The 27,841-nt window shown below is 42.3% G+C and overlaps 1 long non-coding RNA gene across 1 annotated transcript in view; it reads left to right on the top strand.

Moving 5' to 3' along the window:
- The window catches only part of LOC137300141 (uncharacterized), a 44,330-nt gene extending 16,927 nt beyond the window's left edge, over positions 1-27,403 (top strand). The window contains exons 2-3 of the long non-coding RNA XR_010958032.1: positions 22,460-22,632; positions 24,982-27,403. This is a non-coding gene — a long non-coding RNA (uncharacterized lncRNA). The remainder of the gene's footprint in view (positions 1-22,459; positions 22,633-24,981) is intronic.
- Positions 27,404-27,841: the final 438 nt, after the last annotated feature.

Genomic DNA, 27,841 nt, shown 5'->3' with positions numbered 1-27,841 from the left:
GCAATCTCATATCCCCTTTTTGCCCTCCTGATTTCTCTCTTAACTCTACTCCGGCAATCTCTATACTCTTCAAGGGATCCACTTGATCCCAGCTGCCTATGCATGTCATATGCCTCCTTCTTATTTTTGACTAGTGCCTCAATCTCCCGAGTCATCCAAGGTTCCCTACTTCTACCAGCCTTGCCCTTCACTTTATAAGGAATGTGCTTACCCTGAACCCTGGTTAACACACTTTTGAAAGCCTCCCACTTACCAGACGTCCCTTTGCCTGCCAACAGACTCTCCCAATCAACTTTTGAAAGTTCCTGTCTAATACCATCAAAATTGGCCTTTCCCCAATTTAGAATTTTAACTTTTGGGCCAGACCTATCCTTCTCCATAGCTATCTTAAAACTAATGGAATTATGATCACTGGTCCCAAAGTGATCCCTCACTAACACTTCTGTCACCTGCCCTTCCTTATTTCCCAAGAGGAGGTCAAGTTTTGCCCCCTCTCTAGTCGGACCATCCACATACTGAATGAGAAATTCCTCCTGAATACACTCAACAAATTTCTCTCCATCCAAGCCCCTAATGCTATGGCTGTCCCAGTCAATGTTGGGAAAGTTAAAGTCCCCTACTATTACCACCCTATTTTTCTTGCAGCTGTCTGTAATCTCCTTACATATTTGCTCCTCAATTTCCCGTTGACTATTTGGGGGTCTGTAGTACAATCCTATCAAAGTGATCTCTCCCTTCTTATTTTTCAGTTCTACCCATATGGACTCAGTGGGCGAACCCTCGGATATATCCCCTCTCACTACTGCCGTGATGTTCTCCCTAATCAAGAACGCAACTCCCCCTCCTCTCTTACCTCCTGCTCTATCTTTCCTATAGCATCTGTACCCTGGAACATTGAGCTGCCAGTCCTGCCCCTCCCTTAGCCATGTTTCAGTAATAGCTATAACATCCCAGTCCCATGTACCCATCCATGCCCTGAGTTCATCTGCCTTGCCCATCAGACTTCTTGCATTGAAATAAATGCAGTTTAATCTAGTCTTCCCTTGGTCTTTGTCCTGCTTTCTCAGACCATCTGTCCGGTCATGTTCTGTACACTCTCCCTTACTGCCTTTTGTTTCTGTCACCACTTTATTTCCCACTGACTTCCTGCATCGGTTCCCATCCCCCTGCCACATTAGTTTAAACCCTCCCCAACAGCACTAGCAAACACTCCCCCTAGGACATTGGTTCCAGTCCTGCCCAGATGCAGACCGTCCAATTTGTACTGGTCCCACCTCCCCCAGGCTGGGCCTGCTCCGCTCAGGTTTTCTGGGCATGGATGCAGCCTAGCAAAGGGGTCTCCACCAACATGGGAACATTTTTATTTTACAGCTTGATATGGAGCCAGGAGGAGCACGAGTGCTCTTCCCAACTCCACAGCTCTTCTGAGGACCGTTGGCAGCCCGCTATCAGTCCCCCTCCTGTTCTCCTCCCCCCACCCCCCCCCCCCCGACCCCCAACTCCTGCTGCCGTGAGACAGGTGGCCCAAATAGGAACGCTGGCAACGGGCGAACTGCCTCTGGAGGCAAGTCACAAAGGAATGGTCACCAGCAACAAGGTAAGGCTCAGGGAGAGGATTTCGGGAGGGAAGTGGGGGAGCCCGAGGCAGGAGAGGCCCGAAGGAACACTCATGCTCCTCACAGCCCCACGAGGAAAATAAAAGAACCTACCTGTTTGGTTCTCTTCTGGTCCCGGATCCTATTGCCGCTGTCTTCACCTGACAGAAAAGCCACAACGGCTTCTCTGCTCAGGTCACAGTTAAAATTGGAGTTGGGGCCCGATGACGTCATCAAGCCCCAATCTGCATATTTAAAGAGCTACTCTGCCAGCTTCAAGCTGGCGTCCTTGCTGCCTGCCCGGAAGAGCAGGTTAAAATTGAAGACGGTAGGATTGGTGCGGGATGTAGATACGTAAGTCGCCTGAGTGATTTTAACTGCCCACCTGTCCTCACATCCACGCACTTGACCATCAGGAATCAAAGACAGAGTCAGAGAGCGATAAGCAGGGCTAATACCCAGCTACTGAATATTAAGATATATCTTTTTTAGACCATTTGAAGTGAGCTGTCTCTCTTCCCCATCATTCCAAAGCTTTAGCTGCACCTTCATATTTAGTTGTTTTGATTCCAGTCACAGATGTCTGTCGACCAGGAAGCTTTCAGAGTGACGTTTTACACTGAGTAGAGGGGCATTTTGTTCATCTAGGACTGTGCGTCACTATTGCATTAAGAGAGCAGCCATCTACAAAAATGAATGTTCTAAAATGGGCTAAATTGGGGTATTTGAGAATAAACCTCAAATGGCTAACTGGAACATTTTGCTTTGTATATCTTATGTGTTGCTTATCTTTACCATCTTTAAAATAGATTCACACATCAAATTCAAATGAAATGAAATACAACTGATGGTTTTAATATAGAAATAGTATTTTGTCAGCTGTTGTTTTAATTTCCTGCTATTTGTACAAAATCTTTTGAGTCCAGTCCCAGTTCCTGTAATGTTTATTAAGCCAGCTGCATTGCCTAGATACCTGTCAACTTCTGTGTGGCCAATGTAAGCAGTAACTGTGCTGGTACAGGTGTGCCACAATTACTCTTTACTAGTCAGGATAGTTTTACATTGCATTTCCTGAATTGCAGTGTGCTGAAGGAACTGAGATGTTTTTACAGCAACAGACAAAACAAATCCATTGCTCAAGGGATTTAAGGAAGATCTGTGCTAAAGGAAATGTTAAATACGTTAAGAATGGAAGAGATAGTTTTATGCTTGATGGCACCTCCCATTCCCATCCCCCACCCCCCTCAATATTGCGTTATAACAAGATGTCAGGTAATTAAGGTTTACCGTCCCATACTTTCATTATATAGGACCTCACACAAAATATTGTTATTTCTGACACTGAGGGGATAATTTTTATCTTACTGTTCGGGGGGTAAAACTGAAGTTGTGGGTCGGATGCCTGTCATAAAAACCGTTTTGTTCTTTCCATTGAAATCACTGGTAAGGAAAATCGAGAGGTTTCTATAATGGGCACCCAAACCCACAAAGCCAGTTTAACACTCTGCAGTAAATTGAGAATTACCCCCTGAATTCTCATCTGTAACATAGCTGCAAATAATCTACACATTCTGCTGAAATATCTTCTTGGATTCGCTTGTCTGCATCATGGGAATGGATTCCAAGAAGCTGCATTGCATGTGATCTTCAGTTTAACAATGGTCAAAGGGATTATTTTGAGGACAACTAAGAACCCCCTCTTGGAAAAGAAATGCCCAACACCTTGTGGGTTTATAGGTTTTAAACTGTTTGACAAAGGCATATCTGTGACTGCTCATTCAGACCTGAGCATTTCTTGTGTTACAATAACAACTTGCATTTATATAGCGCCTGTAACTGTAGTAGAATGTCCCAAGGTGCTTCACAAGAGCATAATCAGATAAAAATTGACACCGAGCCAAGGAAGGAAATATTAGGATAGGTGACTAAGAACTTGGTTAAAGAGATAGGTTTTAAGGAACGTCTTAAAGGAGGAGAGAGAGAGGTAGAGAGGCAGAGAGGTTTAGGAATGGAATTCCAGAGCTTAGGGCCTAGAAGGCTGAAGGCATGACTGCTAATAGTGGGGTGAAGGAAGTGGGGGATACCCAAGAGGCCAGATTTGGGGCAACTCAGAGTTCATGGAGGGCTGGAGAATGCTACAGATGTAGGGAGGGGTGAGGTCATGGAAGGATTTGATCACGAGGGTGAGAATTTTAGAATTGAGATGTTGGTGGACCAGAAGACAATGTAAGTCAGTGAGCACAGGAGTGATGGGTGAATGGGACTTGGTGTGGATGAGGATATGGGCAGCATAGTGTTGGATGAGCTCAAGTTAATGGAGGGTAGAAGATGGGAGTCCGGCCAGGAGAGCATTCTAATAGTCAAATCTGGAGATAAAAAAAGCATGGTTGAGGGTTTCAACAGTACATAAGCTGAGGCAGCGGCAGAGACGGACAATGTTATGTAGATGGAAGTAGGCGGTCAAATAGGATGCCAAGGTTGCGAACAGTCTGGTTCAACCTGAGACAGTGACCAGGAAGGGGCATGGAATCAGTGACAAGGGATTGGAATTTGTGGTGAGGGGGGTGGGAGTGCGATGACGATGGCTTCAGTCTTCCCAATGTTTAATTGGAGGAAATTGCAGCACCTCCAGGACTAGATGTCAGACAAGCAATGTGACAACACAGGCAGTGGAGGGGTCGATACAGCTGGTTGTGAGGTAGAGCTGGGTGTCGCCAGTGTGCATGTAGAACCTGATGTCTTTGGATGATGTAGATGAGGAATAGGAGGGGGCCAAGGATAGATACTTGGGGGACTCAAGAGGTAATAGTGCAGGGGTGACAAGAGAAGGCATTGCAGGAGATTCTCTGGCCAAAAAAGGACAGGTAAGAGTGGAACCAGGTGAAGTTCAGCTTTTACAAAGAAAGGTTCATTCAGCCCACTTAAGCACCATAGCACCTGTGAAAAGAAAACTAGCGTTTCCAAAGCTGAGATAGCAGTACCTCATGCAATAAAGGCAACTAGGATCGTTCTTCGATTAATTATCCATGAAGAAAAGCTAACAGAGTTAAATCTTTCATCATTTGAATGAAGACTTGGAGGAGGTGAGAATGACACAAGTCTTTAACACTACCTGAAGTTCCTTGTGCTGAAGCAGACAATGACAACCAAGAAACTTTAGGCCAGATCTTGCCGGAGCAGGGCATCTCGCAGCGTACACCATTAGTTAGACTTTTTCTGCGTCCTTCAGCTTGAAAATATTTTGTGCTACAACTTGCTGGAAGTGCGAGCTGATAACGGCTTGGTGAGGGCAACGGGGCATCTGGGACCTTAATGAACGGTGGGAGCAACGCTGCAACTCTTTAACTAATGAGATTTAAGGATTGAGAAAGAAAGAGGAACGACGGCACAGGAGGATGAATTAGGGTCAAATCAGATACAGAAAGAGAAATAAAGAGAAGGAAAGAAAAGATTGAGAGAGAGAGAGAAAAGAGACAGTAAGGAAAAGTAAGAAAAAAATTTAATTTAAAATTTGACATTTTAAAAATCTCTAACAACAATTTACTACATGCAGGAATGAGATTGAACAGTTTAAACTGTTCTCTTTCTGGGCCAGGGAGGTTGATTGGCATTGCATTAACAATTACCATGTCGTTACACAAGTTAGGTTCCAGCCCTAGCTTTCTGTGGTGAGTTTAATGTGTAAATCCAGCAAGCCCTTAAAAATAATTGCTTTCAAAATAACAGTGAGCCCAATGGCACTCACCATTATTAGTGGCAAAATCAAAGAACAAATCACAGCAACTGCACATGCGCAGTCAAATGCAGAAATCCAGAACTGGCTCTTGCTGGTTTGCCGGTGATCTGACAGCTTCGCCTTAAAGGGATATCGCCAGCTACAATCAACAGAATCAACGGACCAGCGCCAACTTGCTCTCCTGCCCAGCTGAAAACTAACTAATATCGCCACAAAACAGTTACACTCAGTTTTTTAAGCCTAAACTAAGTTTGAACAGCATGGTAAGTCTTAATGACTGCCAAACAACCTCACTGGCACTAAAAATGTGGAATCTCATTACTCCTGATTTTAACAGTTTTTGGACATTTAAAAAAAAAATTTAATTAATTTTTTAAAAATCTTTTTCCGACTGTCTCTTTTATCTCAGTCTTTTAATCTTATCCTCCCTCTAATTCACTTTCTCTATGTCATTTATCATACCTTATCAGGCACATCCAGGTTTTTAGTCTGCGCGGTTTGTCTATGAACTGCACTTCCTGGTTCTCACAGAATGGCTTGCTTCAAGCTGATTGGTTAAGGGGCCTTAGCGATCCTTTCACTACTCACACAGCCCGGGAAAGGTGATGATATTTGAATTCGTGGTTCAAGGAAGTTGCCACCAAGAAGTAGTGAAGGACACCAGGATCCGAAGGTGTAACTATTTTCTATTTAAAGATATTGGGCACAATTTTAATATGCCGGCGGGAAGAGTGGGGGGTGATTTGCGGTCGCCAAACCCAGAAGGGAAGTAGGTGGGATCACAATCCTAAATGAGGCCAATCAAAGCCTCTTCTGGGTTTCGCGCCCGGCAGCCAGCCTGATTGACAGGCCGGCTGCCGATAGGAGCTGCACATGGTTAGGGGGGAAGAAAGAGAGAGCGAGAGATCTCATTGGTAGTTAGGATAGAAATGGGGGGGGGGAGAACAAAAATTAGAGTGGGAACATCGGACATCGGGATCAAAGGGCAGACATCGGACATCGGGATCAAAGGGCAGACATCGGACATCGGGATCAGAGCGGGGCGGAGGGGTCCAGGCAACATTGTTTTTTAAAGTTTCACCAGGTGTGAATCGGAAGCCATGGGAAAGCCGCCCAGGCAACGTTAAAATCTTTTTAGCTGTCCAATACACTAAAAATAAACTACCTTTAGTAATAAGAAGTACATTTGCTCCTTTAATTATTAGCCCGCCAGATTTAAGTGGGGGTGGGATTTCCTGGCGACTGCTGTGCGCCGCACACAGATTTGCCTGAGTCGCATTCAAAAATGTGCGGGTTCCAGCCCAGATGTCTGTCCTCTCCCAAAAACAGCGATTTTGATTGCCCCGCCCCCAACCCACCCGTTTTTCCCTTTTAAAATCGTGCCCATTCAGTTATGGAATAGACCATCTCCTCACATAGTGAATCCAAACTCGGTTGAAAAGAAAGTCAGATATTCCTGACTCGGCAAGGAGCAGGCAGCTAGAGGTTTCGCTCCAAAGAAAAAGGAAGATGCAAATGCTAAGTGTCTGCCCTGAATGTGGACTCAAATGATTACGCAAGTTAAGTGATGATTGACTTTCACTGATTTCTACCTGATAATGTACAGGGCTCCAATTTATAGCCGACCAGAAAAAAGCTAGCGGATTTTTCAGTTTCGCCATTCAGCATTCCAATCACTATCAACATCCTGTTATAGGGTTCAAAGCAAAATGTTTCAGCATTCCTATATGCTGGCTTTCTTTAGTTGTCTTGACAGTCAGTTTTGCAAGTAGAAAAATGTGGTTACTTGTGACAGTTATAGCCTCTGGCAAAAGAGTTAACTTTGACTCCTGTCATCTGCTCACGTTGTACCACAGTTGAAGTAACCAACCAACCTTTGTCATCTGTTCATCAGATAAACTTTTAGCTGAAACCACGAATGATCATTTAAAAGTTGTAAAAAAAACATCACTGGCTGTGGGTTCAAGATAGTAGGAACTCCTAGAAGACACTGCAAACAAATAACTTGGTACTTTTGGTCCCATCTCATTGATTCAGTCCCTTCAAATTGCTTTCCACACTTTTAAGTCAATGGGAAAGGAAGTGAAAGTCTGGCACATCATTAAACAGCCTTTCTAAGTGCAGTATTTCAGACAAGATGGACTTAGGTTACAAACACAACTTATATGCGATGTATATTCTTTCACACCTAAAACAAACCTACACGTTTGAAGGTCTTGCATAGGCATGTTTCCATCCTTGGTAAATCGTGCTTAATTTGCACCCCCAGCCTGAAATGTAAATTTTTAATTTTTTATGCAGCAGAATAGACTGAACAAAACTAATAATATTTAATTGTCTTATTGCGCACAGATGCAAAAGTGCAACCGTAGGCCTAAAAAAAATGTTTAATTAACTTTTATTATAAAGCGTTCTCTCAATTTTTACAATCCAATTCCTGTGTGACGTATCGGTTTTCGTAGAAGCAATTTGATCCCAGTGCAATATTGCAGCATATAATAAAATGCAATCGGTATGTGAGATAGGAGACAGCTGCTTCCTGGAGACCAGAGCAGCCTTGTCACTGCTTGAAATCTGGTAATTGGCAGGTGCCTGTTTCCTGTTATAATTACAGGTATTTAATAAAAGTTATAATATTGCTACTTTCTCCATTTGGTTTAGGCAGGCAAACTTACATTTTGTTTCACTCACTGAGAGCTTTCCAACAAGATTAGATGACCGTGGCCCCCATCACCCAGGCTTTATTAAAGCAACCAATTCTGCAAATTCCACTTTAATTAAAACATGATAAACATCTGGCTTCTCTTGCACTTAATTGAGTACTTCGGCTGTAAATTCCTTTAAAATGAATATTTTCTTTTCCACGGAACACTTTACTAGCTGTACTGGCCAAATTACACACAGCTGCATCTTATATTCCATCCGACAGAGGAAATATCATTTTTTCCCCCCCCCACTTTACACCAAATTATATAGGAAGCAACAATTAACGTAGCAGAATAAACTCATTAAACATGTTTAACCCTTTCAGTGGTGCTGAACTGTTTTTGCACAAAACTATCAAAAATAAATATAAACAGTTCTTTTACTTTCCGAAGCTTGGACAAGTACAGCAAGAAAGATTTGAGTTCAGGATATGTAGAGAAAACATAATGTCTGCATCCCATGAGATGCATTAAATACTGTGCTAGGTTCACTATTGGATGTGCTAATGTAGGAATTAAAAATGACACAGAAAGATTTCCTCTGACTGCTGTGAATTAGTGACCTAACAGCAAATTTTCCTCCAATCTCTAGTTCTAGAACACTTCCACCAATTTAAAATAGCAAACATAGCAAATCTTCCCACTAAATTTAGAAAGAAATGAAGAAAGAACTTGCATTTATATAGCGTCTTTCGTGACCTCAGGTCATCCTAAAGCGCTTTACAGCCAATGAAGTACTTTTGAAGAGTAGAAACTTGTAATGTAGGAAAGGCATCAGCCAAATTGCGCACAGCAAGGACCCACAAACAGCAATGAGATAATAACCAAATAATCTGCTTTTTAGTAATGTTGGTTGGGGGATAAATGTTGGTCAGGATACTGGGGAGAACTCCCCTGCTCTTCTTTTGAAATAGTGCCGTGAGAGGGCAGATGGGACCTCAGTTTAACGTCTCATCCGAAAGACGGCCCCTCCGACAGTGCAGTAACACAAAGCAACCTGTGGAAATCTTCCCCTCACCAGTTACTCCAGAAGAATACCTGATGCTTTTATATTTATTCTTATTTCAAGAATATGGTGAGATCCATAGTTGTGTTTGTTTGTAATATTTTGACATCAGCAAATGAGAGTTATTCAGTTGTGCAGTTGTTCAAGTGCAGGAGAGATTATACCCTCAAAAATTAGCCACTCAAACTTCAGTTTATTATATCTCTTCAGTGAGCAAATTTTTTGTATCTTTAAGCTATTACACCCGTGTGATCTTTCTGAATGGAGAGAAGTGTTAACCAAATAAAATTATGCTTCCTGCTTACTACCTTGACAAGGTGTCTACTGTAAATTAAAAATAAAGACAGAAGCACCAGCATAGATGATGTACTCAAGTCTCTGGAGTGGGGTTTGAACCCACAACCTTCTGACTCAGAGGCAAGAGTGCTACCATTGAGCCACAGCTGACAGCTAAAATGGACAGAAATCCCATATGAATCATCAATGATGCACTTACTAACTAATGGATTGTAATCCCAAGACTTTTGGCTTCGATGGGCTGCTACCCATCATTTCCTCTGTTCATGTTGCTGATAGAGTTCACGATGGAGGCCATTTGCTGCGGTTTAAAAAAATTCCAATCACCCACTTAAGAGTAACCCTGATAAACCCCATTTAAAAAAAAAATAAAGAACCCATTCATTGTTGAAATAATATCAGTACGTCTCCTCTGTGAATTCTGTAATTCATTTCAGTGAAACAGATGTGCAGAGGTGATGTAAGTCCCAGAGATTGTTATATCAATCCTAACTGCTGCCCATTTTTCAGTGTCTGTCAAACGTTCAAATGTTTTGGATTGGTGAGATGAAATCTTCCTCTCTTTGCTGCCTGTAAAGCCCTATGTGAAATGAGCTTGGGCAGTCTTAATCCAGTGGGCACATGTCCGCAGTGCAAAAGTGGTTACAAATGGGTCTCAGTTTAGAATGGGCACAAGAGTGGCCTTTGTGGGAAATGGAGATGCCACAATGGTGCAATAAGCTGGCCCTTTGAGTTGGGGATGAAAACACTTTGTTGGGGAACAGTATGGAGAGCTGTACTGTGCATCTAATCCCATTCTAAAGCTGGCCTTTGTGTTTGGATGCTTATATTGGGTATGAAAAGTGAAAAGGTTCTCCATAAAGCATGCCTCATCTTGATGAGCACAAAAAAAATTCACCCTTTTAAAAAAAATAACATAAGAAAGATACAGTATGCATAGGGGTGCAAAAGAGAAAGATTTAATAAACTGATAAAATGAAACACAAAAGGTGGAAAGGAGTTGTATTTTATACAGTTTAAAAGTCCACCAGGGACCACATGATCTGTTGCATTGGTGAGTCTGACCCGAACAAATAGTTCAGGGCAGGATGTTGCCACTGTACCAGTAACTGAGAACCCAGAGGTCATAATGCAAGACAGGATATAAACTAGAGATTCACATGGGGGCAATGACATGCAGAGACAAACAGTAGCTAAAATCAAACAACTAATCTCATATCGTCTCAACTTTTCTAGTTGGTGCATTTACATCAAACTATAAACTTGGTTACAAAATTCAGATCAAACCTGTCACGACAATGGAGAATCTTCAAGTATTTTTTTTTCACTGATTACTTGACTAATGTTCTGACTATATTAGGAGCATAGCTTTTTATTAAGATATGTTTTCATATGTTGACTTCTAAATGAATGTTACTGCAGATTCCAATTGCTTTAACTACAATTAATGTCACTAGCTAGCTGTTTGAAGTTACATTCTTGTCATACCATGTACTTTCAGTGAAACTCCTATGAAGGGGGTTTCAAATGAAGCTTTGAAAAGACTGGGTGTGACTTTTCTTTCAGAGAATACTTCACATTTTTTTCCTTTTATTTGTACTGTGTCCGATGAATGTTTCTGTTTCACACATTATTGGACCATTTGACAGGTTTTTTGGTTTTGAAACTGGATCCTATTGTAGTCTCATTGAGGTGGGATGTCATTAGAATATTTTGACAGTGCAGTGATAATAAAACAATTATGATACTGCAGAAATGCCATTAATTTCCTGAAACTGTCACAGTTTTTATCTCAGTGGAAAGAGATGGGCTTTTAGTATGGGTTTTTAATTTACCACAGCTATTAGGATTTGTATAATTCATAAGTATTTCGATAAAGACTGCAACTACCATAGAGTCTGCAAATCACTGCCTACTGGTGCAATATGGTATTGTGTCTGCTGCTATCAAATGGCTTAAGGTAGAAGCCCATGGTTGTAAATATCCCTGATCTCCATTAGAAAATGTTAGCAGTTTTGCTATTTATGAAAAATAGCCTTGTTATCAAACTTTTGACACATGTACCCTAATGACAATTATTTTAAGTACGTCACTTAAAAATTCTACCAAAACATTAAGGAAGAACCAAGGCTTTGTGACCTTACATTAGAAGGCAACATCATTAATTCTGATGGTTGCATAATCCTAGTCTTTTGAAACTAGTCTACTTGAATCCGTATCGGAGGTTTGATACTTGTAAAGATGCTGAGAGGATCAGCGTTGTCTCAATTGCACTTCACCTATAATACAGACACATGGAAATAGTTCACAGCTGGTGTAAGTGTTCACTGAAGTACTCTAAGATTTCCTGCCACAAGTTCCAGATACAAAGCACTCTGCACATAAGTAATTATGGTCCAAGCTTCTTACACTCTTAGTGAAAACAGACACTTCATTTATCCAATTGTTCCACACCATTAACGGCACGTGTGCTGATCCGATTGGCAGTAATGAATCCTATAAGTGTCCAAGAATGAAAGTTATTTACCAATCTCAAGTCTAACAGCAGGCTTGCATTAGGTAATTGCGGTATAAAAGCAGACCATTGAATTCCCTAAGACTGAATCCATTGTACAGATTCAGAGGGAGGTTCTGAAAAATGGATTTGAGCAGTAATAATAGCTCCACTTCAGCTGTTTTTCTTAATGGTGTTTACTTAGTAAAAATGCATGGATAAAAGGAGCACTGTGCATTCCACAGAAGTACTCCCATTAAGAGGCTCCTTGTATGCTCCTCAGAGTTATACAGTACTGCTTTTCACGTGGAACCCTGAACTGTTTTGAAAGGATATCTGTGGAAGAAGAGCACTAAGCATCCAAGTCTTGGAAGTTTGAATTTCGGGTTCAATATTTGAACTTGACTGCTCCCGTTTTGGCCACTTCTAAGCCAGGATGTTAGATAAAGCAGTTACATCTTCCAGAAGCACATCTCTTTTTGCCAAACACAAAGAGCACCAAGTCATGCTTGAGATGTGGCCTATGATGTCTTACTGTCTAAGCGGAGGAGAAAAGGATACAGTGGGAAGGAGCAGTGGACTGTCAAACAGGGTAGATATAATATTAAGTCATTAGTCAACTGAAGCTTTTTAATGATAATAGACAGCAAACAGAAAATATAAACCTAGAAATTACTGTTGATGGTAATAGTCGACAAGTGTGTTTGCTGCTGCTCTGTCCACTATTTTCATGCAGTCAATGAATGACTTAAAATATGGGGTTAATGCTTGGGTTAAAATAGCAGAGGAACATTATACAAATACATTAAGTGTTTGTCTGCTAATATCACCAACAGTAATTTCTCGGCTATGGAAACCAGCTGGCAAAGTTGGGAAAATAATTTGTAGAAATGTCAGGCTAATCACTTTAAAAAGAGCTGAAAGTAACAAACTTTTTTTAAACAACTAAAAACTGTACCTTTGATTTACTGTTTCTGTATAAATGGACAGCAAAACAAATGCACGCTGAGAATGTATTTATTCTTTATATGTTTCTGTACTTTTCAGCATTGAGTATTGTGTAGTATTAGACTCCTTCTGAGTAGCTGAAAGCTAAAAAAAAAATGAGTAACAATATGACCCCTCAGCAATCATTTGTCATTGTGTTAAGAGACAGCATTGATGGGAGTAATGATAACCTTATTCAAAAGAAAAGACACAGTTAACAGTTTAATTACCAGCTTTTACAGCAAAACGTGTCTGATGACAGCCAAATCAACAGCCTGCATCAACAACAGATCTTATCTCCGACCTCTGATATCAGCAACATCCTCCAATACTTGCAACACCTGACCTGGAACTGTCTTTTCCCTTTCACCTTGTCTGTTGTTCCTTTTGTACATGGAATTACAAAACTGCTGGAAATCACATACTTAAAATAAGGGCCTATAGAATACACACCCAGACACTACAAACACTGGATACCTTAAATTCTCTGCATCTTTGCTTGGTTCTGATTCTTTTTTCCTCAGTGCATCTGTGAATTCTAATGAACAGTAGAAGATCTCTTTGTTTTCCCTTCAAAACACTGGTAGCGTTGTTACTGTGGAGAAGCTGCATTGTCCCTCTGCCTTGTTAGGTTTCTAATGACAATGCAAATCTCCTGCTGTATGACTGACTATGGAAAAAATACCTGGATGTAGACAGACATATAAACACAAACAAAGCTCCCGGTGGCTCCATGAGTAAATACATTGCCTGATGTGGTACTGAGCCATACAAATTAAAAAGATCCCTGGTATGTGCTAAGTTAGCTGATCCCTGGACTGGGTAGGGGGAAAATTAGTTAAGATTCTTGCTCCTGATTGACTCTTGCAGGGAAGTGGGAGTAAGGAGAGGACCGGGTCAGGATCGACTGTGATCCCCTCCCAGGCAAATTAGAATTATATGAGATGAGTAGAAGGATACAATTGCTGCTAGTTTCCCTCCAAAGTAGCTCCTCTTCATGTTATCTTCATTTGAAATGCTTCAGAGATGTTATTGTAAACATTGTCACAGAATTACATTCCATTTTTATTTTAAGATATATGCAAATTTGAGGCAAGAGTTTCTGTCACAAATTCCAGCTGACGTTATCCCTTTGGTATTAAGAACTCCTTCTGTAAATTACATTGTCCCTCCCAGTTACCTCACTGTTTTTGGTAACAGAAGTTGGGTTCTGTTGGTTGCTTGCCTGTAACTGTAACTCTGGGATTGCTCCAAAATGAGTTTGATATTAATATTTTAATTAACCAATAAGTAAACACGTCTTTGTTTTGAAAGTGGAGGTGAGGGGGGTGACATTTGGTAGCACCTACAGTGTCTTGCATGTCAACCACAGCACCTGTTATTCCCTGTCGTATCACCTTGTTGGCTGTGATTATCATTTTAGCCTATTTGTTGAGCCATTCACCATCTATACTCACAAATGAAGAATGGCCACTTTGGAAATGGAAATAGCAGCAAATGTATCCTTCTACTCATCTCACATCTTGTTCCTTTGCAACATTACCTCTGTGCTACAATTGCGTTTTTCAGATAGAAAAAAAAACTTAATAAAGCTATTTCTATTGGCGATACAGCTGAAAATATACAGATGATAAGATGATTCAGGGCTGAAGGTGGTAGCTAAGGAGGTCATCACCATCTGGGGCAATCCCAGAGTTACAGTTACAGGCAAGCAACCAACAGAAGCCAACTTCTGTTACCAAAAGCAGTGAGGTAACTGGGAGGGACAATGTAGTTTACAGAAGGAATTCTTTATACCAAAGGGATAACGTCATGTGGAATTTGTGACAGAAATTCTTGCCACAAATTTGCATATATCTTAAAATAAAAATGGAATGTAATTCTGTCATAATGTTTACAATAACATCTATCAAGCATTTCAAAATGTGAAACCTTTATATGGATTTTTTTTTATATGAAGACTGCACTTTGTTACTGTTGAGAATGAAACAGGCTTTCACTTTTTCCCTCGAATTTTCTCCTAAAGACGCGGATTCTTGGTGGGGTACAATTCCACAAACACTGGATGCCTCTAATGCCTCACAGTGACTATTATGAGCTTGGACAGTGATGTTGATGGGGTATTTGACCATGCCCTGTTCTCACCTTTGTCCACACACATGTTTTCTAGCAACGGTCACCTGCTGCAATATTAAAGTACCAGAGAAGTCTTGATTCTGTAATAAGGCTGGAAGAGGTTACAGAGATAGGGAGGGGCAAGGCCATGAAGAGATTTAAACACAAGGACGAGTATTTTAAATTTGAGGCAATGGGAACTGGGATCCATAGTAAGTCAGCAAGGAAAGAGGTGATGGGCGAGCAGGACTTGACTTGGGACAGAATATAGGCAGCAGAGCTTTGGATGAGCTGAAGTTTATGAAGGTGGAGGATGGGAGGCTAGCCTTCAGAGTATTGGGATAGTCAAATCTGGAGGTGACAGAGGTATGGATGAAGGTTTCAACAACAGGTGGAGTGAGGTAGTGGCAGAGGTGGGTGATATTGCAGAGGTGGAAGCAAGTAATCTTTTTGATGGAGAGGATAAGGAGTGAGGTTGGCATTGAATAGGAAGCCAAGGTTGCAAACGAGAAAGCTGCAGTCTGTCGCACCCTAAAGTCATCCCTGCCAAATGGCATCAAGTAGCTCCTGAGGAAAAAATTGTTCGAAACAGAGACAGCAGTTTCGTTAAAAAAACCCAGCTCCAGTGTTAATGCTGCAATGTAGAAAATTACCACGTATGGAATTTGGATTGCAAACATACTAAATATATAACTCATTCAGTTAGGCTATTTGAATGGAAAGAATGAAGACAAAAATGGTTCTACTAATTTACTTTGTTACTGTTGAGAATTCAACAACAGCAATGGCCTCTCAAGAAGCATTCAAGCTAAATTGACTGGAAAAGGGTTTAATAAACATGTTCCATGACAAAAGACCAATAGACCGACTGCTCTGTATTTATACATACCGTACAAAATATATCTTAAAGGGAAGTTTTTTTGCTTGTCTTCCTAAGCCACATTTTTAAGGTAATAAATATATTTAAACAATACAGGTTTAAGGATATCCACATATTGGAGTAACTGTGCAACTCTGTGAAAGGGGCTAGTCTCTTCCCCCATCCTGGCTTTTAATGAAAAATGTACATAGTCATCGCTCATCCTGGGAAAAACTCACAATTCATCGGATGCAGGCGTTTGTGCCTACATTACTAGAATAGAATTAGATGTGGCCTGAGAACTGCATTTGGAGAAGGTCAGAAATGGAATGAGGGGCTGATGGAAACTGATATGCCCTTTCACATATCTCCACCCCTGGGAAAAATCTCTTAGATGCCATCTACAGAAGCCAGGAATCCCACTATATTCCCATTGTGTGCTGTGCCAACTGATCGTGCTCATTTGAATAATGAGAAAAGAGATGCCCCAAAGTCATTTCTGTTTAAACAGGCAGACAAAAAGGAAGACATCCTGTTTTGCTACGCTAGTGATGTGTTTTTGATTAAGTTTATCTAAAGTATGTTTTTTGTCATCCAAAGATTGTGAGACCGATTAAAGCCTTAACATTCCAACACACCGGCTATGAAGTTCAGGGTTTTCTTGCTCCTTCTGGCTGTATTTGCACAGTCCCCTTCTGTCAGGAGGGCAAGTGATTTGTGATGCTGTCTCTATCTATCTCTATCCCATGAAACATTGCAATCATGAGGTACTCCAACTAGTAGCCCAGCCAAGGAATGGCAAAACCTACAATGAGAGGGCTTATGAGTGTCAGTTGAATGCTGAGATTGATACCATGATCTCTGAAACATTGAATTACTGCACTAGGGAGGATATTTGAATGTTTCAATATTTCAGTTTGTGAGGAATATTAAAAAAGGCGAATATTGTGTTCCATAACTGAGGTTCAAACAACTAAATGCATATGGGCCTTCCACCCTTTTTAGGTGAGTATAAATATAGGTTAACGCCATCCTAAGCATTGTCCATTCAGATAAGTAAATTTAATATGCAAGCATGTTTTCTAAAAGTTCTCATTTTCCTCAATTTGTGCCAGTGCGTTTGCATTCTTTTATAATAAGCTAGATGAAAATTCTGAGTATATACAAGGAAAATGTAAAATTAGTGAATAGTCAGTGGGCAGTGCCCAATTTTTATGCCAGTCAAATGGTTTCAATCAATGGGAGACATAGCTTAAAATACAATTAGCAAATAGATATGTGGTGGTATTGCTGACCAAAGTAGCAAAGCTGTACATTTTTTAAAAAATGAATGCCACCTCACATCCAACAACATTCCCAAATACAATAGTTTTCTGTGTTGGGGAGGGTGGGGCAAAAATACTGACACACTCCTGAAGACCGCTTGCAAATATTGACTCACTCACGGAGAATCCTATCCAATTTTGTCGACATGCTGAAAAAACACGGAACGTGGACTTCTCAAGACACTGCGCTTGTGGTGAATGTTATCTCCCTCTCCCTCTCCACAGGCAGAAATTAAATGATTCTTTGCCCCCCTCGGGGCTGGAACCTATATCCTAATACTGTGATGTACATTGTCAATACTGGGGCAAACTGATCAATTGTTAATACATGGATGTGTGTCAGTTTTATGGCAAGCCCTTGATCTGGAAGTAATAGCTGTATGTCTGTGAGGTCGTCTGCTTTCATTTTATTCCTTGGTGTTTGGTAAATCCTTAACACCGTCTTATTATTTCACTCGAGCAGCATCCCTATTGTTCACTGCTTGTCAGAAAAACCTAAAGGATTATAACATAAATTACGTCTGCCACAGTTTGACCCTAAACTAGCAGGGGATCAAAATCTTTGGTTAACTGTCACCATATGAATGAATTTAAAAAAAATATTGGGTTCATTTACCAACACCCATCCTTTGTTCCTTTTGTCTGAGTGTGCGGCTCCTCTGGCTTTCAAATTCATATCTTAGATTAAACCTTTTTTTGATCAACCTTGAGAAATATATTTTTCACTTACATGTTATGCTATAATTGCAGCGTTCTGAAATTGTTTGCACACATTTTTGAACTGTAAGAGCTGTCTCTCCTTTCACAGATTACTTGATAAGTGCCACAAATTGAGTAATTCATAGCAGTGCAATGCAATTTAAATACCAACTTTTATATAAACCTCATTACATGACGAATTCATTGCTGAGGCTTCTCAATAGCCAACATTTGTGGATTTCCTGTCCTTTTTCTCCTGTCTGCTCAAGTCGAAGAGTTATTTTGACTTTACTATTTTCAAAATGTTTTGTCAAATCTTCGTTTTATGTTGGAGTGAATGCCCAATGTGGACTGCATATCTTGTTTGTCAAAGATTTAAAGAAAATTCTGAGTTCTGATTGTGTCGACTTTCCTCGGCCTGTGATAATACAGTAAGTCAACTTTTATTGCTATGTAAATTGTTCACAAATAATCTTCCCTCCTGCCCAATTTTTCTTAGACAAAGGTAATGAAACAGAATCCATGACAGACAACTCTGTGTTCAATAGTTTCAGTGTGCAGTTATAAGTCACCAAGTAACACACACTGGTAATCAGGGATGTAATCCAATGTCATATGAAATCCAGAATAGAAGCAGGGGTGATGTGACACTCTGGATGCCTCTCTCAACGTGGCCCTCAGACCTTCCATGGCAGCAATGAGAGCTGCCTTGGAAGCTGTCAGAACTGTCAGCAGAGACTCCATCATGGTTGATGTCACTGTCATGTACGTGGAGCTCACCACTCGCTCAATGATTGATGGAATGGTCTCCATGCTCTGCGTGAAGCCCCAACACAATTTGGAGCTGGACTCCTCCATGCTCTGAGCCATTTTGTGCAAGCTCGCTGGTGAGCTGCTCAGTGCACCTGGTATATGCCCAGCAGAATTCTTCGGTAGCCTGGGCCCTCGAAGCCTGTATCGGAGTCCTCTGCAGCAGTGCTAGTATATGAGCTTCCCCCAATAACTTCATGGACAAGTGGACTATCTAGTGTGGTACTGAACATACAGAACAGCAAAGGTTAGTTGGGCCTAAATTTTAACCCAGAGCCAGGAAGGAGGGGGGGGGGGGGGAATTCCTGATGGGAAGCCCGGAAGTACAGGTTTCCCCGACTTCTTTACGATTTTGGCGTAAGGACATCTTTTATTTTTTTTTGTCACTTTCCCGCCGAACAGGCTGGCTGTCAGTCGGACGAGAGAAGTGGAAGGATGGGGATGCGAGAACGTAAGTCTTAGATGGGTGGGGGGTGGGGGTCAGTCATGGGGGGGGTGGTGTCAGGCTAGGGGGTCGTTGGGGGTCAGGGGTCATCAGAGGTCGGAAGTCGTCGGGGTCAGAGGCCATTGGGGCTGTCGGGGTTGGGAGTCATCGGGGAGGGGGGTCGGAGATCGTGGGGGGCCGAGATCATGGAGTGGTCAAAGATCGTGGGGGGTGGGGGTCACTGCAGGTAAGCTTGTTAGGCTTGGGGGAAGCATTCCTGCACCTCTGAGCCCACAGGCAGTGCGATAAAGGCACTTATCTGCTGTTTTGGGCCTTCTCGCCTCCTCTCATGTGGCGTGAAGTAGAAGGCCCGGGAATCCCAGCACCCAGGAGTTAAAAATAAAAAAGCTGTAAAAATGGAGGTCTTCAGCCTCCTTGAAAGCTTCAATTGACCGACCTGCCTCCTGAGAGTGGGCTGGTCGCCCGCCCCTCGACCTACCTCTGTTAAAACTGGAAGTGGGTGGGTTGGAGGTGAGTTGGGGGCAGATTTTTAAAAATTTTTACTGCCCCCCCGCCCCCAACCCACCCGTTCTTCCAGGTTAAAATTTAGGCCTTGATCTCAGTCAGTGCAGCAGTACCGATGCTACATTTGGCCATAGAGTCCCTGGGCTAGAGAAGGGAAAAAATAGCCAGAAATCCTGTACTTGATTACTATTCAAATCCATGATGGAAAGTGCATGAGTGTGGACATTAGATGAACACTGGATTGTGCTCAATGGTGACGCTCACTGTCATCATATAATGGCCTGCCAATATTCACTGTCAGGGCTTTTAATTTGTTCTTGGAATGTAGGCAACTCTGGTAAGGCTGCATTTATTGCCTATCCCTAGTTGCCCTGAGAAGGTGGTGGGTGGGCCTTGTTCTTGAACCACTGCAGTCCTTGTGGTGATGATGCTAGGTAGACAATTCCAGGATGGTAGCCCGGTGACAACGAAGGAAAGGTGATATATATCTAAGGATGGTGTGTGATTTGGAGACGAGCAACCCTGATGATGTCCTGCCCTATGGACCTTCACGTAGGTTCCTCAATAATAATTTAAAAGAAACACAAATCTTACCTTTCACATCCCTGAATGCCGGTGAAAAAATAATTAAAGAGATTTTTGAGAAAATAACAGTTTGCATGTAGGAACCAAGCCCTAAATTGAGCTGACAGCAAACACAACATACCAAAGAGACCACAAAATTTTCCCTCCCTGTTATGACAGGCCCAAACCCAGACAGGCAGATGGAGCTGTACTAATTAGGATTATAAGGCTTGTCATTCAGAGACATCAACCTTTGAGACTTGTATCTATATCTTAAAGATTAAAATTTTAAAAGTCAGGCAGTTTTAACCAGCAATTAGGTCTGGATTGCTGGTTAGAAATTAATCCTAGTGCATAAAATATAAATTGGCCCACAACACCACAGCTGATTAAGATATTGTTTCATTTCTTTCAGTATGAGATTTTTATCCCTGTAGCCTGGAAATTATTCTTGTTGATAATAATCAACAAACACTTATTACATTTGTACAACATTCCTCTGTCCACTAGTTTAACTGTGGAATCAATCCATTAAAATTAAATGGGTTCATGCCTCTATTAAAATAGAAGATAGCGGAATATCAAATAAATGTTTGCAAATGTCAACAACAGTCAATTCTAGATTCATATGTTCAGTATTTTTAAAACGTTGAGAAAACAAATGTGAAAATATTTAATTTGTGGAAAAAAATATTCATTTCTGTAATTCTCTTGACAGATTCATATCAGGGTAAAATTGTACGGAAAAAGAAAGTTTTTTTTCATGAGAATGAATCCTTAGACTGTTTACAGGTCCAGAGAAACTCCTGCCTCCCTTAGTGCGGTTTCAATTCTGATACAGAAAGGAGATCTACTAATAGGCCAGTAATAAGACTACTCAAGCATGAACAGCACTTTATTATGTATTGCTAACCCTACACAATCAAAATAAGCACTAAAGAACCACTCTCCACAAAGATTAAAAACATTTCAAGTGGGTCATTTTAACTTTTGGCGATAGCGTAGAATGGGCACAAATGTCACGACTTCAATGTTAAGGAGAATCAGACGGGGTGTTTAACGGCTGGCCGATCTGATAGCGCCTGCTTTACGTCACCACCGAAAGATGAAATGGCCCCCAAAGACTTTGCTTGTGGGTCTGGCACCTTGCACTCACTGGGGATGAAGTTGCTATTGGGTGTTGGTGCAAAACAGGCGATAGCTCATCGGCAGCCCATTTTCAAAATCCACTCAATTTTCTTCTCCATTGAAGTCAATGGAAAGGAAAATGGAGAGGAATGTAAAATGGGCTGCCCATGCGCTAATGCCCATTTTGCCCTACTGCCCAATATCAACTTCACCCCCAATATCTCTCACTAAAGTTGTGCTCATTGCTAGTTACTTTCACTTCAAATTGCTCTTTCTGCGTTGTAGTTGATAATGCTCCACTCATCATCCAACCCTATCCACTCTTTTGCTCCATTCTACATTCATCAGCTTCCTTCAGGCTTCAATGAAAATCGTGGCCGAGAAATTCGATCGCGCTAGAAACGGGTGCGCAGGGGATGAGGCCCACGCTGCAGGCGCCTGCTCACGTTAGCGCACGGATAACTTTATGCTGGCAGCTCATTATAATGGGTCAGGCATGCAGCCAGTGCGACCCATGCTGCTTATTGACTGCGTGCCTGTTTAGGTGGGGTGGGGGGGGAGGGAGGGGTGGCGGGGAAAGCGGGCTTCACTGATGCCACTTAAAGGTAGTCAGGAGCTCTTAAAGGAGAGGTGCACAGTGGCTGCAGACAGCAGGGAAACGATGAATGGCTCACAATGGATGCAAGAGCCCCAGAGGGGGCACCCAGGTTCTCAGATGCAGCATCGGAGCCCAGGCGGTGGACTGGAGAAGGGAGGCCCTCCTTCCCCCCCATGAGGCAGAAAGCCCTCCAGGCAACTGCGGGAAGAAGGTTGCTGAGGGGATAAATGCCAGGAGCTTAGCTCCAAGAACATGGCTTCAATGCCAGAAAAAGTTTAATGACATCACCAGAGTTGTTAAGCTAAGACTCTTACCTCGCACCTCAACTACTTTCTCCTCACATCTGAAGCACCACTACTCACAACGCTCCCCTCCTCCACCTCCCTTCACTCTCCTGCAACCATAACACCACAGTTCACTCCAATGCCCTCTCCTGCTACACAAAAGCTGCAACTCATACTCTAACCACTATTGCAAGCCTCACCTCCCCACACCTCACATCTTGTATACAAGCGCACTATTAAACCATGACAGGTACATTCTCAAAAAAGCTCACAAAGCTGTCACTAACACACTCCCTTCTTTCTTGCAGAAGGAGATTGTACATACTGCCCCGGCCCAAGTCTGAAGCCAGGCCCCCAAGAGCCAGAGCTGTTCGAGGTCATCCAGCACAGCCATCTGAAATGTCCTCAATGGAAGCTTAGCAACCTTCCATCTCCCAAGCTGCAGCCACAGAGGATACACCTCATAGGAGCACTAGGATAGGTAATGAGCACAGAAGACTGACACTAAGTGGTTGCACAAGGGTGATTCTTAATTATTCCTGTTAACTATTATGCATGTATGGAATAGAGTTGTTGGAGTAATTTTTTTCTGGATTTGGTATAAAATGGATGCAGTTCAATTGAATTTCTAGGCCCTTGTTTCTTCCTATTCTTCAAGGTCACAGTTACTTCCTTTGTCTCAAAAGTCAAACCAGCAGCTGCTATCCTTAGTACATTCTTGGTCGCACACTCTTCTCAGGGTCAAGAACATCCATATTTCTTCCATTGCTAACGGTGCCTCCAAGTTTTATCTTCCATGCCAACATTTTTTTTCCTCTCAGCAACTCTTAACTCTGTAAAGTCCAAGTGCGTCCAAGACTTCAGTACTGCTCCCATATCTGAAGAGGTGCTTCAATCAACTCTCTGGCACTCCTGCACATGATATAAGGAATTTGTTGTCTAATAGATGATTGCTGTCTCATCTCTAGCCACGTAACTCTCCATCAGAGGTTGTCTTTGCTTTCTCTATTTTATCAATACAACTATGGGCAGTGCTCCTCTCAACTTTCCCCTTCCATACCACCAAAACTCCACATACCCTATTCTACACACTTCTCCTCCTTCCTACATTCCCACTGTGTTAAAACCAAGTCTCATCATGCAGTGTCCTACCGTTACTCATTCAGTCCCAGCTGAAACTCCTCAACTCCTTCATTCATTCCTTCCTCCTGCAATCTTCAGGCTTTTAAAATCCAAGCCTGTCATCAATTAATCAAAATTTAGCTTTTAATCTTCTCAACCTTGATGCTTCCTACGCTATGGGCCTTGGCCCTTCACCTTGGTTTCTCAATATTAAAAAAGCAGGTCTTTCATGTTTCGTTTTCTTCATCAAAACAGGAAGGGGAGGCCAATAGATAAGTGAACTCATTAGTAACGCCAGGAAGCAGAGCACAATTCAACTAGTGAACTCATCCTCAGCACACCAGTAGTTTAAAAAATCGTTCTGAAAGAATGATCTTAAATTAAATTGAAATTTTATCATATTTTCCTCTTTTTGTCATTTGTTTTCTCTCTGTGTGTTTAAATGTTTCTCTTTCACACACCCTGCCCCAACTGTAAGGAAATATGGTACTGCTTTTGTGCTGAAGCTGAACCAGTTTGTTTTCAATGAATGGGATGTCCAGGCCTCGGGATAATAATTGAGCAACTTGTTCGCCCATTCCTGTTCGAAACAAGCCAATTCTGCAGACAATGGAGCTTGGAGGATGGTAGAAGCATAACTCAGTTCCCCAACTACTTCAGGCATCATCTTAATGGCCATAGCCCTGCCAGGAACCACTACTGAGAACTGAGTAGTCTCATTGGACTGGGCCCAATGAGGTTCAAGCTAATTGGAAACAGAATTGCTCACAGGCTCCAGTGTTAAACATGGTTGGGTCTTGAAACCACAACCACAGGACAGCAAAGTGAAAGCCTCCTCCGCTGCTGCTGGCTCAGTAGATGATCTACGGTTTTAATTCAGCGTTTGGCTTTTTTTTTGGATTGTGTGAAAGGCCTTGCAATCTTAGATTGCAAGGATACAAGTAGATCCAGATGACTGATGCTATACCACAATCCCAGCGACCACACATGAGACACTGAACAAACTATTTAAAGTAAACCTTATTTCTAAAGTTACAAAAGAAACCTAAGCCAGCAGTAGATTTTGTCACACCGCTTACTTAAAAAAATGTCCGCTCATCTCTTATGTGTAGCAGGGATTGTCTGTTTAGTAATCCACTCCTTAAAAAGCCTTCCACCCCCCGCCCCCAACACACACACACAAACCCCTACGCATACAAACAAAGCGTTCTAGCATCCTTTTTGGCACGTTGCTTCACCTCAGATATCAATGCCAATTTAACCACAGGGCAAACTACTAAGCCAAATTCTTGTCTGTCTCTGGATTTGGCCTATTTCCTGTAATTGTGATGGAGACAAAAAGAACAGACACTCCTGGTTTTCAAAACATCACAGGCCCGAGACATTCATAGTCGAAGCACTTATACATAATTGTCAATATCTGGCATAGTTAGGATGTTTTTTCCATTCATGTAAGGTCCTGTATTTTGTGTTCTATAGAGGTAGGTGAGCCTCCATAAATCTCGGGGGGTGAACCAGTCCCACTAAACTTCCTACATTTTGACAACCCTCACCAAAATATCCTACCTGATAATACTCCATTCAGAAACCCTGCCAGGATCCTGTAGTTTTGGAGCATAAAGAAACACTGTTTATTGCTCTGAATGTTTAAAAACATTGTCTAATAACATACACAAGATTTTAAAACTCCGTTTTCGTTCCTTTTCAGGTGATATGTCGGCTGGTCCATTTGGAGGTCCTGTTTCCTGAAGTTCCCTTGAATGATTCTTTAGCCATTAAGTTAAGCGAGTCCTAACTTCTTCCTAAATTCATTCTTGTGTCTTTCATTATGAAGCCATTTGAGTTTGCATGACAGATATCAATTCCAGGAATGTGCCTTTCTGCACTTGCACTATTGACCTTTGTTATTTCTCCCAAGTTCAGATTCCTGTGATTGGCAGGAACCCAGTGCCAAAGAGCAAAGGTCAGCAGGTGAATACATAAAAACTGACCTTAACTGTGAAAGCTTTTACATGTATACATTTGTTTAAAATCAAGTAGAATTCTTTTTCTTCCACTTTTTGTTTGTCAGGAAAAAATAACTTATTTTGTTGCAGTTCTAATCTTTATATAAAGCAATCCAACATTTTTAGGGGAATTATTTTTATCACTTTCCCTCCTTTTTTCCACTCTTCTGTCATGAACCTTCACCAAGGCCGGGGTGGAAACTTGCAGCCCTCTGCCGTAATTGCTTTTTAGCCACCAGTTAAGAAATGAATGAGAGGACGCTGTGTGACTCCCTCTCCAATTTTTCATTCATTGTAAGTAGTACAGGGTCGCCAACTCTGGGTGGGTGTTTTCCTGGAGGTTTCATCACATGACCTCCCGCCGCGAACCACACCGCCCCCACACTCCCGCCATTGGTCCATCATGCAGGCGCACTGCCTTCCTACACCAATTGGAAAGGGAACAGTCTCTTTGTTACCCAATTAGATTAATCTTGATTGTTCGTGAAACAATCATTTTTTCCCATCTCCAATATTTTTATAACTAATAAATGAAAGTGTTCAAAGAAAATTAAAAAAGCACAATTTTTTTCAGTGCCCCGATGATTTTTCTCCTGAATTGCTTGCAGCAGTGTCCTGGGGATTAATCATCAATTCCTGGAGACTCCAGGATAATCCTGGAGGGTTGGCAACCCTAAGGTAGTACTAGACCTCCACTCAGGGCCTCCCTACAATGAACCACAAATTCAAAACCACTGTCTGTCTGCCTTTCTGTGAGACAGTAGGGGTAATTTTAACCAGGATGGGCAGGAGAAGGCTAGGGAGGGGTTAAGGTGATAAAAATGGGAAATCCGACCCCAACCTGCCGCGAAAGCGCCTACTTCCAGTTTAACTGGGGGGGGGGTGTTGGGGATCAGGCGAGTAACCTTCTCTTGAGAGGCAGGTCGGTAATTATAATATGTCTACAAGGCTTTGTGCCTCAGGTTTTGTCAGCCATTTGGATTTAACCCCTCCAGCATGGGTTTCTTGAACCGGGTAGATAAAAGGAGGCGAGAACGGCCGGATCCAGCAGGTAAGTGCTTTTCTAACGCTGCTTCTGGGCCAGGAGGAGCAGGAATACTTCCCCCCAGCCCACTGAGCAAACCTGATGCGATTTTCAGACACCCCCACAATCATCCGATCCCCACCGCGATGCCCAGACCCCCCTCGCCGTGATCTCTTCCCCACACGATCTCACCTCCTCCCCCGCGATCTGCCGACCCCCTTGCTATTCGATCTCTTCCCCCCCACCGCCCCCCGCGATCTCTCCCTCCCTCCCTCCTCCCTCTCCGGTTCCTGGCTGCGGCCTTGTACAGCAGGCTTTCCCACCCAGCAGCGAACTGAATAAAAAAATTCTAATGAGGTCCTGCCATTAATTTTGGCAGGACCTCCGTCTTTCCCTTATTTCTGGGTTTCCCAGCCATTGACAGGTGCCCTCGCTCCCTCCTCACCGCCCTGTAAATATTGGGGCCAGTGTGTTGAAGCTCTAGCTTCAAGTCCCATGTCTTGAGCACTTGGAAGTTACTAGTCATAGATCAGTATCCTGACACACAGAAAGTGGAAGAAACAAGTCAGGAGTGTGATGGAATACTCTCCACTTGCCTGGATGAGTGCAGCTCCAACAACACTCAAGAAGCTCGACACCATCCAGGACAAAGCAGCCCGCTTGATTTGCACCCCATCCACCGCCCTAAACATTCACTCCCTTCACCACCGGCGCACTGTGGCTGCAGTGTGTACCATCCACAGGATGCACTGCAGCAACTCGCCAAGGCTTCTTCGACAGCACCTCCCAAACCCACGACCTCTACCACCTAGAAGGACAAGAGCAGCAGGCGCATGGGAACAACACCACCTGCACGTTCCCCTCCAAGTCACACACCATCCCGACTTGGAAATATATCGCCGTTCCTTCATCATCGCTGGGTCAAAATCCTGGAACTCCCTTCCTAACAGCACTGTGGGAGAACCTTCACCACACAGACGAAAGCGGCTCAAGAAAGCGGCTCACCACCACCTTCTCAAGGGCAATTAGGGATGGGCAATAAATGCCGCTCTTGCCAGCGACGCCCACATCCCATGAACGAATAAAAAAAATTGACTGATGTCAGATGTATCATCTTTCACTTATTCAGACAGTGGCTCAATTACTTCAGTTTAAAAATGTAACGTATTGTTATAAATCTCACTCTTCGTAAGACAATGATGTTTCCAACCTGTTTGCTTTTAGAGCAAAGACCAAGGATTGAAGTTGAGGTGTTAATGCAGTTTGCCTATAATTAGAAGCATAGATGCCAGAGTTGCAAGTACCAAATGATGGGATTCAATTTTTTTTATTACCAATCTTTAACTAACAGTTGATTTTTTTTTAAATTTGAGGAGTACTTGCTACAGTAGTGCCTCCCTTCGTTGGTTCAGCTCAGTGCCCTATCAGCTCTGGGATTTGTGTTCAAACCCTGACCAATTTCTAGTGAAATCCAGTGAATTTTGTGCTCATCAAGATGAGGGTGCTGGGAAATGGAACACTTTCCCATTTCATGTACC

This window comes from Heptranchias perlo, chromosome 30, assembly GCF_035084215.1.
Source record: "Heptranchias perlo isolate sHepPer1 chromosome 30, sHepPer1.hap1, whole genome shotgun sequence".
NCBI lineage: Eukaryota > Metazoa > Chordata > Chondrichthyes > Hexanchiformes > Hexanchidae > Heptranchias > Heptranchias perlo.
Note: the sequence above shows the minus strand (reverse complement) of the source record. Positions and strands in the feature narration are given on the sequence as shown.